We start from the raw sequence: 16,371 nt of genomic DNA, 5'->3' as shown, positions 1-16,371 counted from the left end.
AAATGGAGTGCAAGGAAAATTACTGAAGGATTGTTTAGAAAGTACAGTGTGTTATGACAACACATGTAAGAAAGACCTATGGCAGTGTCAAAATATATATATCTTGGCCAAACACCCCTAGATTTCGAGGTCCTAGGCTTCAACCTGCCAAGCCTACAGGTAAATCTGGCACTGGGTGTAGCCAAATAGTGGATTAGAATTAGGGTGTTTGAAGTAGATGAAAAGGTGAAATAGAACTGGGTGTCATCATCTGATGAAAAAAAATTGCCAACTTGAGACAGCAACCCATACACCATGCAATCTATTCACTCACACTTGATACAAGGAAGTCCAGGGCCACTACACAGGGGCAAGCAAAGGCAAACCACTATTGAATATCTCTTGCCTTGAAAACCCCTTGATGGGTTGCTGCTGGAGGCTGCAACTTGACGGGAAAACAACAAATAAGGTTGATCAAAGTACAGGCATGGATCCTGAAATGGTTATACTGGTGGGTAAAGCAAGGTGCACAACTCAAATAGTTACATAGACTAGAACTGACTTGAAAACTGCCTTGAAAACCCCTTGATGGGTTGCTGCTGGAGGCTGCAACTTGACGGGAAAACAACAAATAAGGTTGATCAAAGTACAGGCATGGATCCTGAAATGGTTATACTGGTGGGTAAAGCAAGGTGCACAACTCAAATAGTTACATAGACTAGAACTGACTTAGATTGGATCCAAGTGGGCCACATGGTGAAAATATATGAGATCACAACTTCCTCTGAGAGTCTCAGGTCAGCTCAAGACGGGCTCCATTATCGGCTCTGGGACGGAAATACGCTGCCCCCAGGGAGTTATTATTCGCGACAGGCGGCGCTGCTGCAACGCAGCAGCCGAATTCGACTCTGCTCCTCTCTCCCAGGGCAGCGTCAAGTCGCTCTGAAAACAACCCCTTTAAAGGGTTGTTTTCAACAGCTGCGAAATGTTCGGGCGAAGGTGCTTAACAGCACCATTGAACACGCTAGTTTTTTTCTCGTTCAATTCATTTTGCTCAGCCAAAGTTGTTGGAAAGTCAAGCCGGAAGTTTTCGGCCATTTCGTCCCTCCGACCCCTGGAGGTCGGAGGACAGCGTGGGCGGGGCCTCGATGGCCAGCAGGCGACGACGAGGACAAGGTGAGTCGGACAGGGAAGGGGGAAGAGGCGGCTCCATGCGGAGCCACCAGCCGTCTGCCGGCCTCTCCAGAGGCCGTCCGCATGCTTGCATGCGAACAGCCTCCGCCTCCACGCCGGCGGAATTCTTGCCAGCGTGGAGGCGCCCTTACGGCTGTGCAGAAACGGCCTCAGAGTTCAAGATGCTGCAGAGATATATAATCATGACTTTTGTCACAATACAATGAATTATTAGGGCTGGGTGCATCACAATCAGAAGAGAGTTAGCATTTTTTAAGTGGGGAGCTCTCTGTCCTTCCTGTCACCCCATGCCAACACTGCAATCCTTTCTGTTCCCACCCTGTTCCTCATAGCTGGAGACCAAGTGTGTCATTGTTGGCTGTCTTTATCTAAGTCTACCAAGCCATGCATGCATTGTTGGAGCTCTTGTAAGAGCTTGTAACGAGAGCACTTACCTTCACTCCTATCCCAGGCACCTGCAGCTCTTAGCAGCTTGCCTGAGATGACGCCCATACACTGCTTTATCAGCACTGCTGCTTTGTCAGCATCCATTTGCCATGAAACCACTGAGCTCTTCAGACATGAACTTACAGTCCTGCTGAATCACAGAACTGGCAGTGGGTGCTGCACACTACAAAATGTGTTGCCACTCCAGATGTAGCCCCTGAGTTGCAAGTTGCGCATTCCTGTGATACACTATGATTAATTACTGAGTGTCCTGAATGCCAGGACAGAATCAGAATCAATTAGGCTTTCTCCAGGTGATTCCTTGGGATACCAATTCCAGTAAATTGCATAAATTAGGAGTGCTCCTGTCTTCATTTGCTAGCCAAAGGCTCAATTCTTTGTTCAAATGCAAAAATAGAGATGAAAACTGGTTTTGGCTCCAAGGGGGAGGGCATGACCTAGGGGTAGAAAGTGGCACTGGGAGCAAGCACTACAGCTTGCTCTGCCCCCAATTCCAAGTGGGTTGCCTGTTTGACTCTATGCTTGACTGGGTCAACTTTAAACTTCAGGTGGAGCTTGAGGGGCAAAGCCAGCAGTATACAGCTGGAGCCAGTCATCCCAAGGACTCAGTTCAATACTAAGTGCTCAGTTCGATGGCCTGACTCAACTGCAGACTAAAGCTGGACCTGGCCAAGGTGAACCCAACATTGGACAGGTGTTCCCCACCTCCGTACTTCATGTGGAGTTTGGGGGCAGGGCACAGTTGCTCCCAGAGTCTGCGTGTGCAGGATGGCGCTCCTTGAGGATGGTGCCCAAATATGTACCCTGCCTTATCCCACCCTAGATACCCTTCTACCATGGCTCCAATGGAATTAGGTTGCACCAAGGAGAAAGAGGTTTGTGATGAATGCCTTAAGATATTTTTTTATTATTTATTTATTCATTCTTTATATTTATAACCCGCAATCCCCCCGAAGGGCTCAGGGCGGCGTACAACATTTTAAAACAGCATAAAATCATATAAAACCGGTAAAAACATTCCAATCAGTGAAACAGATGGCAACAGAACCCACCTCCTCCCCTCTGTACCCATAGGAAAGCCAAGGGAATCTTATTTATCTTCCCTGTGGAAACACTTGATGGAAAAAGGTTGTCTTACAGGCCCTGCGAAATTCCTGTAGGCCTCGCAGGGTCCTAACCTCCCTAGGGAGCTTGTTCCAGCATGTGGGGGCCAAGGCCATAAAAGCCCTGGCCCTCGTAGTGTTGCACGAATTTAAGCTTCTGGATCACACCCAAGGGTAGGCCACCATACAGCAAGTTACAGTAATCCAGCCTGTAGGTGACCTTTGCATGGATCACTGTGGCTAGATCAGAATGGGAGAGTTATGGGGCCAGTTGTCATGCCTGCTGCAGATAGTAGAAAGCCACTTGGGCGATCTGGGCCTCCTGTGACAACGCCGGGGCCAGAATCACTCCCAGACTACAGACAGTTAAGGTTAGATGTAAGGCCTCGCCATCCAGTGTAGGCAGGCAAAAGTCCACCAGCCTCTCTCCCCGGCCCAACCACAGGACCTCTGTCTTTGCTGGATGCAGCTTCAGCCAACTTGCACTCAATCAACCAGCAATGGCCTCTAAACAACAATGGAGAGCACCAGGGGCCGAAGACAGGTTGCCCTCCATCGTGAACACACGCTGGGTGTCATCAGCATATTGGTGACACCACAGCCGAAACTCTGGACCAACCCTGTCAGGGGGTGCATGTAGATATTAAAAAGCATCGGTGAGAGAATCGGCCCCTGCGGCACCCCATAATCAATGGCATGATGTCTGGAGTTATCTCCCCCCAATGCCACCTGCAATCCCCGATGTTGGAGAAAGGAGGCCAGCCAATCTAAGGCTGACCCCCACACTCCAATATCAGCGAGGCAGTGAACCAAAAGGTCATAGTTTAACATATCAGTGAGGTCAAGCAGCACCAGCAGCACCGACCCACCTCTGTAGGTGGAGCAGGAGTTTGTTCACGACAGCAACCAGCACTGGCTCGGTCCCATGGCCAGTGTGGAAGCTGGACTGGAAGGGATCCATTTGTGTCATCCAGGAACTTCTGGAGCTGAACCACCACTGCTCACTCAATTATCTTACCCAGAAACAGTAGATTTGAAACTGGGCAGTAATTGGCCAAATCCAACGGATCCAAGTAAGGTCGGAGCGGGTGGACCACTGCCTCTTTTAGCTGACCTGGGAAAACTCCTTGTTTGAGGGAGCTATTGATGATATCCAAAAGGTGGCTCCGAAGCTCCTCCTCGCTGGCCTTGACCAGCCAGAAAGGTCATGGGTCAAAAGCGTAAGTGGTAGATTGTACAGCTGCCAGCGTCCAGTCCACACCTGTTGGGTCGAGTAGGCTGAAGTGGTCCAAATAAGGACCAAAAGACAGCCAAGGGGCCTCCAGTTCCCTTACTGTATCAATTGTGGCAGGAAGGGCTTGGCGGATGGACAAGATCTTGTCTGTGAAGGAAGTTGCAAAAGCCTCACAGCTAAATGCCAATTTCTTCAATTTAGGACCCATCGAAGAGGTTGTCAATGTCCCAACTACCCTAAACAATTGAACCAGGTGCGAACTTGCAGTGGCAATAGAGGTAGCAAAATAAGCCCTCTTCACCTCCTTCATGGCTCTCTCGTAGAATTCATAAGCGTCCTATACGAGTGTCATGTCCTCTTGTCATGAACCCGCCTCCACAGTTGCTCTAGCCATCTCAACTTCCGTTTCAGCCCACGTAGTTCCTCAGTATACCAAGGAGATGGGTGAGCATGGGGGCGGAGAGTGCGTCTCAGAGCGACAGCTTCAATGGCTTCAGAGAGCCTGATGTCCCAGCCTTCTACCAGCACATCAAGCATGTCACCAGTGGGCGAGGTCTCCCGTAGGACATCCTGGAACCTCTCAGGGTCCATTAGTCTCTGAAGGCAGTTTAAATTTTTCCCATTGCCTAGACAGGGAGGTGCAGCAGCATCAATCCGAGCCTTGAGGACGTAGTGATCAGACCATGGCATACTATAGAGAATAAGGCCGCATACACACTATCCGTGAAGATCAGGTCCAGAGTGTGGCCTTGTTGGTGTGCGGGGCTCCTGGTGTTCACAAGTGAGAGGCCTAGCATCACCATGGATGACACTAGATTAGCAGCTGCCACAGAAGAGGTCTAATCAACATGGGCATTGAAGTCTCCCAGCACTAATAGGTTGGGATATAACAACGTTCGCTCAGAGACGACCTCAAGGAACCATGACAGGCTGCCTACTGGCGCGCTAGGCGACTGGTACACCACAGAACAGCCAGTTTCTCAGGAGAGTCCCAGCAAAGGCCCAAACACTCCAAGCCAGCAGTCTGCAGGACTGGAGACATCCTGAAGGAGACAGAATCTCATGAGCATCGCCACGCCACGCCAATTCTGATGGACAAACACGAAACCATCTGGGGTGAGATAATTAAGGGCAACCCCTTTCCATAATATATACGAGGTCCATGACTTGGTGGTCAATATGGTCTTGAAGGATAGCAGTTTTGTTATTAATGGACCTTGCATTAATTAACATCAGCCCTGGAACAGAGTTAAGGACCCCTTCCTCACAACCTGCATGTCTCGTGATAGGACGCCAGTCAGACAAAGAGCATACCCATATCGCACTCGATGTCTATAATATGGCCTGGACCTACCGTCATATCTCCCACGGCCCAATAACACCGGGATCCCTGACCTTCTCTTGGTCTCCTGATGGGCATGGTCAAAATTAGTCATAATAACTCAATCAATTTAACTACTAACCTAGGTAGCACCACTGGAACCCTAAATCTAGCTTAACAACTGACTAACGCTCTAACCCCCTCCTAACAATTTGCTAAGCTAACTTTAACTGAAAAAATACAACACAGTGCACCCTAATAACTAAACTACAATACATAGGAGGACAACAACACTAACAACAACACTAATACTACTCTATACTATCAAAATTTTTCTCCCCCTATGGGGGTCTCGTAGCAAGAGTTGAAGCCACCCGTAATGCCTGACTCTCCTACCATCAGCAGTTCTATACCAAATGGAACTCAAGTGGCAAATGGTCATTGTACAGGCTGTATTCAGCCCAAGAGGGAACTGGACTATCCATTAAGTCCTGGGCCAAGGTCCTCTGCCACTGGCCCTTGTCCCTATACCGGGAGTTAACTGGGTGGCTGCTGTTATGAGGAATTCTGCCACCAATCCCTGGGGCAAGTAGCAGCGTAGTTCTAAATTGTTCAAAAGGACATAAGTGTGCCCCCTATCAGTAGTGCTGTTGCAGACTGCAGACTGTCACCTCTGAGATGGTCTTTGAGATAGTCTCCTCACAGGCAGGCTTGTCTCCTCTAACCACGGTACCAATGTCGCCTCCAGCCAAGCTGTCACTGCCAAGAAGTCTCTGCCACTAACCTCTCAACAAGACAGCCACTGACAATCTGGCTAGGAGTTCAGCAGGCTGCCGATGGCATCGTTGCCTGCGCTGACGTCACTGTCGCTGTTGCATCACTGTCGTGGTTTGCTGATGCTGGCCAAAGCTCACCCAGCCCCCAATGCCATCACTGCTATTCCTATGCCGATGCCACCGCTGACAAGTCTCTGGGGGGTCTCTGCCACTGAACCACCTCTGTTAAAAGTTCGTCCGGACTACTTGGCTTGCAGTCCCAACACGGCTCCAGAATGTTCAATTTCTCCTGCAGCTTGCTCTTGCTCCAGCCCAGCTCAGCCCAACCTCCAGCACCGTTTGCAGGCCGCCAAGCAGGACACCCCACCGAAACTCACCCACTACTCCTGAAGTAGCATAACGTAGTGTAGCTGCACAAGAATCCAACCGCCCTCGCTTGCCATGAGATACCCACTAGTAAGCTCTCCATTTCTTTGTATCTTGTATCTCTATCCTATGGGTTAAAAGTGGGTCATGGGCAATTAAAATTTACTAAAATTTAAAATTAAAGAGATCCCACAACAAGCAGGTTCTTCCAGACGCCATCTTGTTTTATTATAGTGTCTTGCATTCTACACAAAAGCTTTATGTTGCAATTTTGATTCTTTTGTGGAATGAAAAGACAGTTGAGCTCAGAGGATTTAATTTTCTTCTAATTCTGATGTCATCAGACATGATCTCTAGAGAGGGGTGTGGGGAGGGAAGAAGGGAAATACTAACAAAAATAACTTTATTCAAGAACTCCTCAAAGGAAGACACACTATTTTTAGCATACTACTATAATTTATATTGCATATGTGCAGTGAAAATTGAAGATAAAAATAAGGCCAAGGTCAATGGTTCACAAAAGGTGAAAATATATTTTATTAGATAAAATTCCCTACACGGTTTGTCCACGAGGTTTCTTCAAGGGAATCTGTTAGTCTTGAAGTGGTTTTTCAAAGAAGAGTATAAGTTCAGTAACCACCATTGGCCTTGCTTTGTTTTTTTCTCTCTCCTGTGACTGGTGCGGCCCTTTTATTTCTCCTTGCAGAGGAAATTGAAACCATAGGAAAACTTTATTCCTAGGAATGTGTTTTGTATTATCTTCTCAACAGGATCATGAAGAAGTTGAACAGATGGCAAATGGAGGGAAAATTTAAGAATATAGAACGTTCTAAAAGGGTTTGTTCTTGTGATCTGGTTACGGTTGAAACACTTGACCATTCTCTGTTCATATGCTATAAGATACAAATGAAATACATGAATTCCATTTTCTTGCAATTGTTCTCAGTGGCAAGTGTGTTACAAGATACCCAACCTCCTGAACAGCTCTGATGTGCTCTTTTGTGAGACTGTTGCAAATTTTATACCGCAAATTAGTAATTTTAACTGTGTTTTTAATCTTGTTTTACTTTGAAATTTTGTCCTGTTTTGTATGCCAATAGAGGCTTGTTGTTGTTGACAGATGTAGTTCCTGAAGTCCCAAAAACTGCCCCATACTTTATTCCCCCACCCAGTTTTCAGAAATTAATTATTGTATTATCAAAGAGGTTTATGCTGGTGCTCAAAATGCTTTCTTGTGTGCCTGATAACAGAGCTGATTCTTTATATTGAGGTGCAGTTCATCTGCCACATGAAACATCATTTTCAGGGATTCCTGACTTTCAGGCTGTAGCCAGTTATCCTCACAAGGTGAGACGTCCTGCATTGCCTGGAAGGTCAAATGGAGAATGTAAGATTTTTTTAACCGTTATAAACTACTACAAATCTTTGACAAATTGTGTGCATTTTGTAGTTTATGAACAGTGGCAATAAAATATGTTTACTAAGAATGCATGTGACGTACCCTCTGCCCCAAAATGCCCTGAGATTCTTAACCGTTTGTCCCTTCACGTTCCGAGCAGTCCTTGCTATCTGTTTCTATATTAAAAATGTAGCATCGGGACATTTTTAATTGAAAATAACTGTTTCTACGCTTTATATAAAACAAAATCTCTCTCTCTCTCTCTCTCTCTCTCTCTCTCAGTACTTACACCCGGCATTTTTCTCGCATATCAGGGAGGCTTACAGTTCCAGATTACACAATATAATGAAACCCCATTAACCCTCCACCCAGAAAGTGTCTGCAGCTTAGACTTCATTAAAAACCACTGGCTAACTCCTGACAATCATTCTGGCAAAACCAGTTGTAGTCTCCAAGTTGTCTTCAAGGACAGCCCCACATAAATTGTATTGCAGTAGTTGAATCACAAGGTTACAAATCCTATTGACTCATATAGCCATTCATATTATCATAATGCTACTTTGCTCATCATGACAGAGAGCACCTGGAGAGTGTAGAATAACAACCAAGCCCTAAATTGGCATACTCTGAAACATAAGTGGCAAAGACAGTGGTGCATTTCTAGACGCCTCACCAGCATCATCATATACCATGCTTTGCCAGTAATGTGCCAGTAGTGTGTCAGTGTAACTCTGATACCAACCTAGAATTGGGCAGTGTCTGGGGTGTGTCAGGACAGAGTGGGGCTTAGCATCCTAGTAACACCCTAGCTTAGCATCCTAGTAACACCCATCCCCCCCAAAAAAACTCCAGCACAATGTATGTGTGCCTAGCTTTAAACATCCTCATAGAAGTCATGGAATTTAAAAAGATAACTCCCCTCTCACCTCACTCTTAAACTCAGGGACATCTTAGGATATCAACTAATTCATCAGCTAATCACAGCCTTTCTAAGGAGTATGCAGACTGCAGATAAAACACTTATACCTCTAGTCTAATGTCACACTTGCTTGGAACAAGGAGAATTCGGTAATGAGAACTACAGTGAAAAGATATTTTGCAACCAAGGGACAGAATGAATGCTGTTGTAGCATACTGCTCACTCTGCTATGCTTTGAACTCTCACATGTACTTTGAATCAGAACACACAGAAGTGGTCTCTGCTCTGCCAACTGGAGGGGAGGAAAATACATGCCACACAGGTAAACATAGGAGGGACATCCCTGCCTCAGGCTATGTTACCAGCCTTTACCCCCCTTTTTTGTCTCTGCACATTGCTTCAGTAATATTTCTTGTTTGTCTGCCCAGTTGCGTGTTTGTGGTTAGGAAACTGATCTTGAGGTGCGCGTTCTAATCAGTCCTTTGCCTTCTGTTTTGCTGATGCTTATCCAGTTGCTGGATGGCTGTTTTCTTTTTGCTGTGGCACTCACATTAAAATGGTTTGAAACCATGGCTCCTGTTTGCCACATTGGTTTTATTCCTGGGAACCAGCCTTTCCTGGGAACCACAAGGAAGGTTTCTGTGAATATTCAGTTCTGTAGTTACACTGGGGTCAGTCTGACCAGTGGTGGGATCCAAAAATTTTAGTAACAGGTTCCCATGGTGGTGGCATTCAAACAGTGGCGTAGCGCCAATGGGGCTGGGCAGGGCATGACGGGGGCGTGGCCAGGCATTCCGGGGGCGGGGCATTAATAATTTCTCTGTTACTGTAAAAAACTCTTACTGTAAAAAAAAGTTCCTAATTTCGAGCTGGTATCTTTCTGTCCATAATTTAAACTCATTATAGCAAGTCCTATTGTCTACTGCCAACAGAAACAACTACTTCTCCTCTAATTGACTGCCTGTGAAATACTTAATACTTTCAAATACTTAATTTTGTTTCTAGAAATCAAAAGAAGGATACTTTCCTTAAACAAGGAACTTTACCATATTACTAAAACATGTTTTTAAAACAGCCCAACAGGGAGAATTATCTCCCATTTTCTACCTTCTAGCCATTTTCTAACCAGCCACATAGGAAACAATAGGACTTTATGATTTTTGGATCTAATGGAATTTCTAACGGAAAAGCAGACCCAATTAGTAACCCCCTCTCGGCACACACAAATAATTAGTAACCCACTCTCAGGAACTGGTGAGAACCTGCTGGATCCCACCTCTGAGTCCGACCCTTCCTGGTGCTCCCGAAACCCCATGAAATCAAACCCTTGTGAATGTCCCAGAATGCCTTTAGAATTTTATCAAGGCTTTCTCTGATGAGTGGGCTGCAGAAGGATGTGGGAAATGTTGCTGTAATGTCCATGTTTCCTTCCTTAGAAGTGTGTCTGGTAAAAGACTACATAGGGGCTCAAACCCACATCTGTTTCCAGGGCTCCTCCTCCTATTCGCAGTATGCAGAGAAGGATTCTGTGTCCCATTCCTTGCTGTGATCTGCATGTGAGTGGCAACAGGTTGACACCTCTAACATGGGACATAACTGTAATGCTGTTCCACGACAGGGGGTTTATGATGTGTTGCAGTGGCCTCTGCTGCAATTGCTGTGCTCTTTGAACTTTGGCTTATTATCTTTATTTTTGTCCCCTCTGTGCTCTGAGCATAGGATGTGCCACAGCAGAACTGGAACTGTGCTGGAGCCAGTGTTGTGCTGGCTAGCACCAGAGTCTTAAGACTGGGCAGCCCAAATGCTTCTGGAAGCATGAAATGCTGACAGCAGGCTGAGAGTCTGCTAAAGGAAAGGAAGGAAGGAAGGGAAGGGAGCCTGCTCAAGCCTATTAAAGCTTATAGAACTGTGGAGGAGAAGACCTCCCCCCGTGGAGGAGGGGAGGTATTTTGAAATTGTTTCCTCCTCATGATTGCTCAGAAGCCACCACCTGCTTTGCTTATTGTCAGCCCTGAAATATTTCTTTTTGGTTATATTACTTATTGGAAATGGTGGCCAAAAGAAAGAAGACACATAGTTTGTGCTGTCGCTGCTGTGCTACTGCTCTCTGGCCCTTTTTATGCATGAACATTTTTTAGGTGTTAGCACACATACCATATCTGTCTTGCAAACGTAGCATTTTTGCTGTTGTAAGGATACACCATATCTAAGCAAAGTACTATGTTTTGTACTTGGGAAATGCAACATTTCTCCCAGATTACACATACCCAGTCTTCAATTGCCATATGAAATGCGGTTGTATGAATTTACATCAATGGAATTTAGTGGGTATGATTTGTAATGTTTGTGATGATACAATTCTTCCCATTTGCTCCACCACACACTTACTCAAGCTTATACCGTGTTTCCCCGAATATAAGACAGTGTCTTATATTAATTTTTGCTCCCAAAGATGTGCTATGTCTTATTTTTAGAGGATGTCTTATTTTTCCTGTGTTCTGTTCGTTGGGCATGCTTCCAAACAAAAACTTTGCTATGTCTTACTTTCGGGGGATGCCTTATATTTCGCACTTCAGCAAAACCTCTACTATGTCTTACTTTTCGGGGATGTCTTATATTAGGGGAAACAGGGTACTACGCTATTTTGGGTCCTTTTTATTTACAAAACCATAAGGAGATATAAGTGCCTGCCAATTGCACATTGTCTCCTTTCCTCTTTAACCTTTTGCCTACCAAAAGACACACAATCTTATGTTTACTTACTTTTTATAGAAACTGCTTTTGCATGAACTGTACAGCATAGTTGAGTGGGCATTGCAGACCTTGGGGTGGGCAACTGCAGGATTTTTTTTGAGTGCTCTTGAGAAGCTCTTTGCATAACAATCTCCAGTGTCATCAGGACTACAGAAATCAGTTACAAAAGTGAAGTTGGTTAGCAAATTCTCACAGTAGTCTTGATACAGCCCATTTCATTTCCCTCTGAGTCATTCTGGCTCCTTCACAGTTTTCCCTTTCCTGTTTGTTTAAAGGCAATGCTTCTCCCTATGACTCACGAACTCCATTTGTATAGTCCACTTGCTCTATTGAAAGGGTCTGCTCGATAGCCACATGAATTTCTGGCACAATCATAAATTTCTTATTTCAAACACCTGGATCCTCTGGACATTTTATACCAATCTATTCTTTTGAAAATCATCTCATGAATTCCTGAGTAGCAGCTTCTGAAACACTGGGGAGACTAGGAGGCTCTGAGACACTCTTAGTTTGTGGCAGGTCTGTCTGTATGAACCCCACTCTCCTGTGTAACAGTTATCTGAGGCTGCAGGTTCTGTAGCAGAAACAGAAATTTTCCACTGGCTTCTGGAATGTTAATTTAGCCACAGCAGGAAATTATTACACACCCTGCAATGCCATTAGTACGTAAGCCAACAAAAGTAAAGAGGGGTCATTTTAGGTGAATTCATGTTGACCCTAACATTGAAGTACTGTGACTGCAGTAATTTCAATTAGACCTTTTCATTAGGATACTGAAGTGGTTCATGAATCAACTGTGTTAAGGCATCTCCAGATCTGCCTGTTCTTCCTCCTAATAAAAAGCTGAAGTTCAGGCAGCACGGTGACTGACCAGATGCAAATGCATTGAGCAAGTCCTTGTAGTGAACTGCTCTCTGCTTATCTCTTTATGCTGGGATTCCCAACTTGGGGGTTACTGCCTCCCGGGGGTTCTGAAGACATCAAGGGGTGTGGGTGGTGAGAAATTTTAGGGACATGTGGGATGGAGTATAGCCCGGGACTGACCAGAGGGGTGTGTGAGATTGCTTGCAGAGCCAAAGGAAGTGAGGTGCAGGGTTAAGAGCGCACCATGGGTGGCCAGAGACCCAGTTGCTGTGGGCTGTGCAGAAAACATAAAGAGGGGAAAGGGTGCAGAGCCTGTGAGCATTCCCATCCCCCTTCCTATGGTGGGTAGAGCAGGCAGAACAACAACAAAAAGCGTGTTGGCTTTCATGCTTTGCAGGAACATGAGCTGGACGCATGCAAAATTGCATGCTGGGGGCCGTTATGTCTTTGGTGTGGTCTGTGCAAATTGCACAAAGGAGAAGAGTTTGCAAGATGACTGGAGTTGGGATGGGAAGAGAGTTTTCCAGGAGACTGAGAGGGAAGGATTGAAAATGTGCTATGGCTTTGCAGGGAAACCTGTAGCACATACAACTGTTGAACTTGCTCTGCCACCTATTCCCCTTGCTGCGAGTCAAAATAAGTGGCTTTGCAATACTGGAGGAAAAAGTTCTTCAGAGCAGGTTGCACAGCAAGCAAAGTTGCCTGAGTCATTTGTATTCACTTTTTAACACAGTTGTTGAATTCTTCCAAGAGTCCAATTCTGTTCTTAATGATGGAACTAATAAAAATCAAGGATGACACACTTACTTAGCAAATGTATTCACAGTGTACAACAAAGTTAATTTGCAATTGCATGGAAGTGATGTTTACCTTGTCAAAGTCAAATCAGTCATCTCCTCATTTTTATCTAAGTTACAGTTATTCAAATCTAACATAGCCTTCATGAATTCTTCCAGTTTTTGAGTCTCTCTGAATTAGAGAAGAAGAGCATACAATCACAATGATCTACTGTAACAACATACTTTCCAGCTTTAATTTTTGTAAGTTTGTAGCCCTTTGTTGCAGTTATAAGGGAAAGTGTTTGGGCTGCATCTTCTCTCTTCTAATGCTACAGCAAAAAAAAAAAAGGCTAGAGATCTATGTTCACTTTTTAAAAATGAAAGCTGGGAACTAGTAGATTATGGCAACAGATCAGGAGAATGTTACTATGCCATAGCTATCTGTTGGTTCCCCTTTTTTTAAAAAAAGTTTGTAGTGGAAGGAGGTATGCCTCTGCATTTGCAGTAGCAATAACTAGACACAGAATTGTCTCCATATGGAAGCTGTCATAGATTTAGAATGGACTTTGGAGGTCATCTAGTTCAATTCATTGCCCAGTGCAGGAATACACAACTATTGGATCTCTAGGAGATGATAAACTAATTTCTGCTGAAAACCTTTAATCAAGCAGAGTGAAACAGCTCCCAAAGCAATGTGTTCCACTACTGAGCAGATCTTAGCATAAGGAAGTTTCTCCAAATATTTAGCTGAAAACTATTTCTCTGTAATTTCCTGTAGTTCTGCCTTCTTGCTCAAGAAAGAACAGGTCTATTCCATCAACTCTGTGGCATTCCTTTAGATATTGGAAGACAACAATCATGATTCTGCCGCTAGTCTTTCTTCTCTAGGCTAAATATATCCAGCTCTTTCATTCTTTCTTCATAGGACAGTTTTTAAACCTCTTATCATTCTGTGTGCTCTCCTCTGGATTCAATCTGTTTTGTCAATATCCTTTTTAAAATGAGGTGCTCAGAACTGTACACAGTATTCCATATGAGGTCTGACTAGTGCAAAACAAAGTGCAACTATTACTTTCTGTGATCTGGACACTATGCCTTGTTAATGTAATCCAAGGTTGCATTAGTTTTATTTAGCAGACATATCACAATGCTGTCTCATTCCATGCTGCCAAGGTAATTTTGAATCCTGACTGTTTTCGTTAATGTTGGTATCCCTCTCAAATTGGCCATATAGGCTATCAAAAGCTGTTAAATGCGCAAAGCCTTCTGCTATTCGAACCCGATAGTATGCTTCCCATAAGTCCAGTTTAGTAAACAAGTGCCCCTTTCCCAAACTGGCCAACAAGTCTTTGATTAGTGGTAGGGGGTATTTATTGCAGGTAGAAACAGCGTTGAGACCTCGATAGTCCATGCATAAATGGAGAGGTCCATTCTTCCTAACAAAATGTACTGTAGCGGCATTGCTGCCAGTGGCCGTCCGAATAAAGTCCCGAGCTAAGTTTTTATCCAAAAATTTCCGAAGTGCAGCATCCTCCACCTCATGGGATAGAGGCACCAGGAACCAATTCTGTTTTAAAGTCAGTTTTATGGTGTGGGGGCAACGAATCATATTCCTTTTCTTTGAACACCCTACTCAAATCCCAGTAAGGCGTTGGAATGCCGGTTGTCGTTCCAGACAGACTCTCCAAAGAAGCGGCCATGCCCTCAGTCCTTTCTAAGCTGGTTGGGGGGGGGACTCGAGTGAAGTCGGCCCGCAGGGGTCGCAAGGAAGAGGCGAGATGCGGTGATATCATCCGGTGGAGAGAGCCAGCAGCAGGAAGCGCGTGATCCATGGACCTGGCAACTCTGCCGTGTGCTAGTCCCTGGCACCTTTTATTAGGGTTTCTCTGGGGGCGTGTAAAGGAGGTGAATAGGCAGGAAAGCGGGAGAGCGGGAGAGCGGGAGATCATCATGTGATGCATGATCTTATGGGGCTGCTACGTGCAGGAGGAAGCGTCCGTGTCTGGGTCTAATCCATACCTGGGGGCAAGAGCCATTTTGTCCCTTTGTCTGGGACACCTGGTGACCGTGAGTCAGGTAGTTCATGACCTGTGACTCACGGGGGACCGGGGGTTGGGGGAGCGTGTGCGCCCAGAAGGCCGCAGCTGGCACAGGCATTCCATGCGCTCTATCTGCGGTTCTGCTGGGTTCGCGGGCTCACCCCTACACTCGAGCACACATGACTGCTGCAAGGAGGATCAGTGAACTGCACTATGCAATCCACCCATTTGATGGTTGGATCATGTTCCTCCAGCCAGGGCATCCCCAGGATTACAGGCTATTTGGCCATGTTGGCAATGATGAAACTGCGGCGTTCCCAATGTTGGGCGCACTGATCAGTGAACCGCGCTTGCAGTACCTGGTGTCCTGGAAAGGCTATTTACATGGACAGAATGAATGGGTGAATGCAGATGACATCAGAGCACTCCGACTTATCAAAGCATTTCATCGTGCCTGTCCAAGCAAACCAGGGGGAAGGTCTTAAAGGGGGCGGAAATGTCAGGATGCCATTGCTGAGAGGGGGGAATTGCTGGGGAGAGCTTTAGCATTTGCAGGTGCTGCTTTATCTGTTTCCCTGGCCTTGGAGCTCAGCGGCTGGGATGGACCTTCAGGATGGACTTTTTCTAACTCTCTTGGTTCACATGTGGGGGTGGGGATTTGCTGCAACCTATTATCAACTGCTTTGACGCCTTTTCGCCAGGACTGTCTTCTGTCTTTCTCATATCTTCAATAAAATCTTTGAACCCATCAAGTGAGTTATTGTCTGAACGGGGAAATTGACAATATGTCGCTGGTTTGGTCCTACTTGCTGAGGGTCAGGAATGAATACTGTAAAAGCACACAAGAACTTTCCCATTTTTTCAGCAGAATTTGCTGTCCCAGAAAACATTTTGCTACAATAAAGCTTATAATCCATTGTATAATAATAAGCTGTCAAAAACAATTTATTTTCACTGATTATAAATGTGAATATTTAAAGGCTCAGCCAGCCCTCCCACTGTCAGTGAGGTTTGTCCTGGCCTGACATGGCCAGGGCTCTGCTTCCGCCCTTACCTGGGCAGTAGCAGCCAGCTCAGCTCCACCTGAGCCCGTGGTGATTCGCAGCCATCTTTATCATCATCATCATCATCATCATCATCATCATCATCATCATCATCATCATCATCATCATCATCATCATCATCATCATCATCATC

Source organism: Sphaerodactylus townsendi, linkage group LG07 (assembly GCF_021028975.2).
Source record: "Sphaerodactylus townsendi isolate TG3544 linkage group LG07, MPM_Stown_v2.3, whole genome shotgun sequence".
Lineage (NCBI taxonomy): Eukaryota > Metazoa > Chordata > Lepidosauria > Squamata > Sphaerodactylidae > Sphaerodactylus > Sphaerodactylus townsendi.
The sequence above is the reverse complement of the archived record's forward strand: the minus strand, read 5'-3'. Positions refer to the sequence as shown.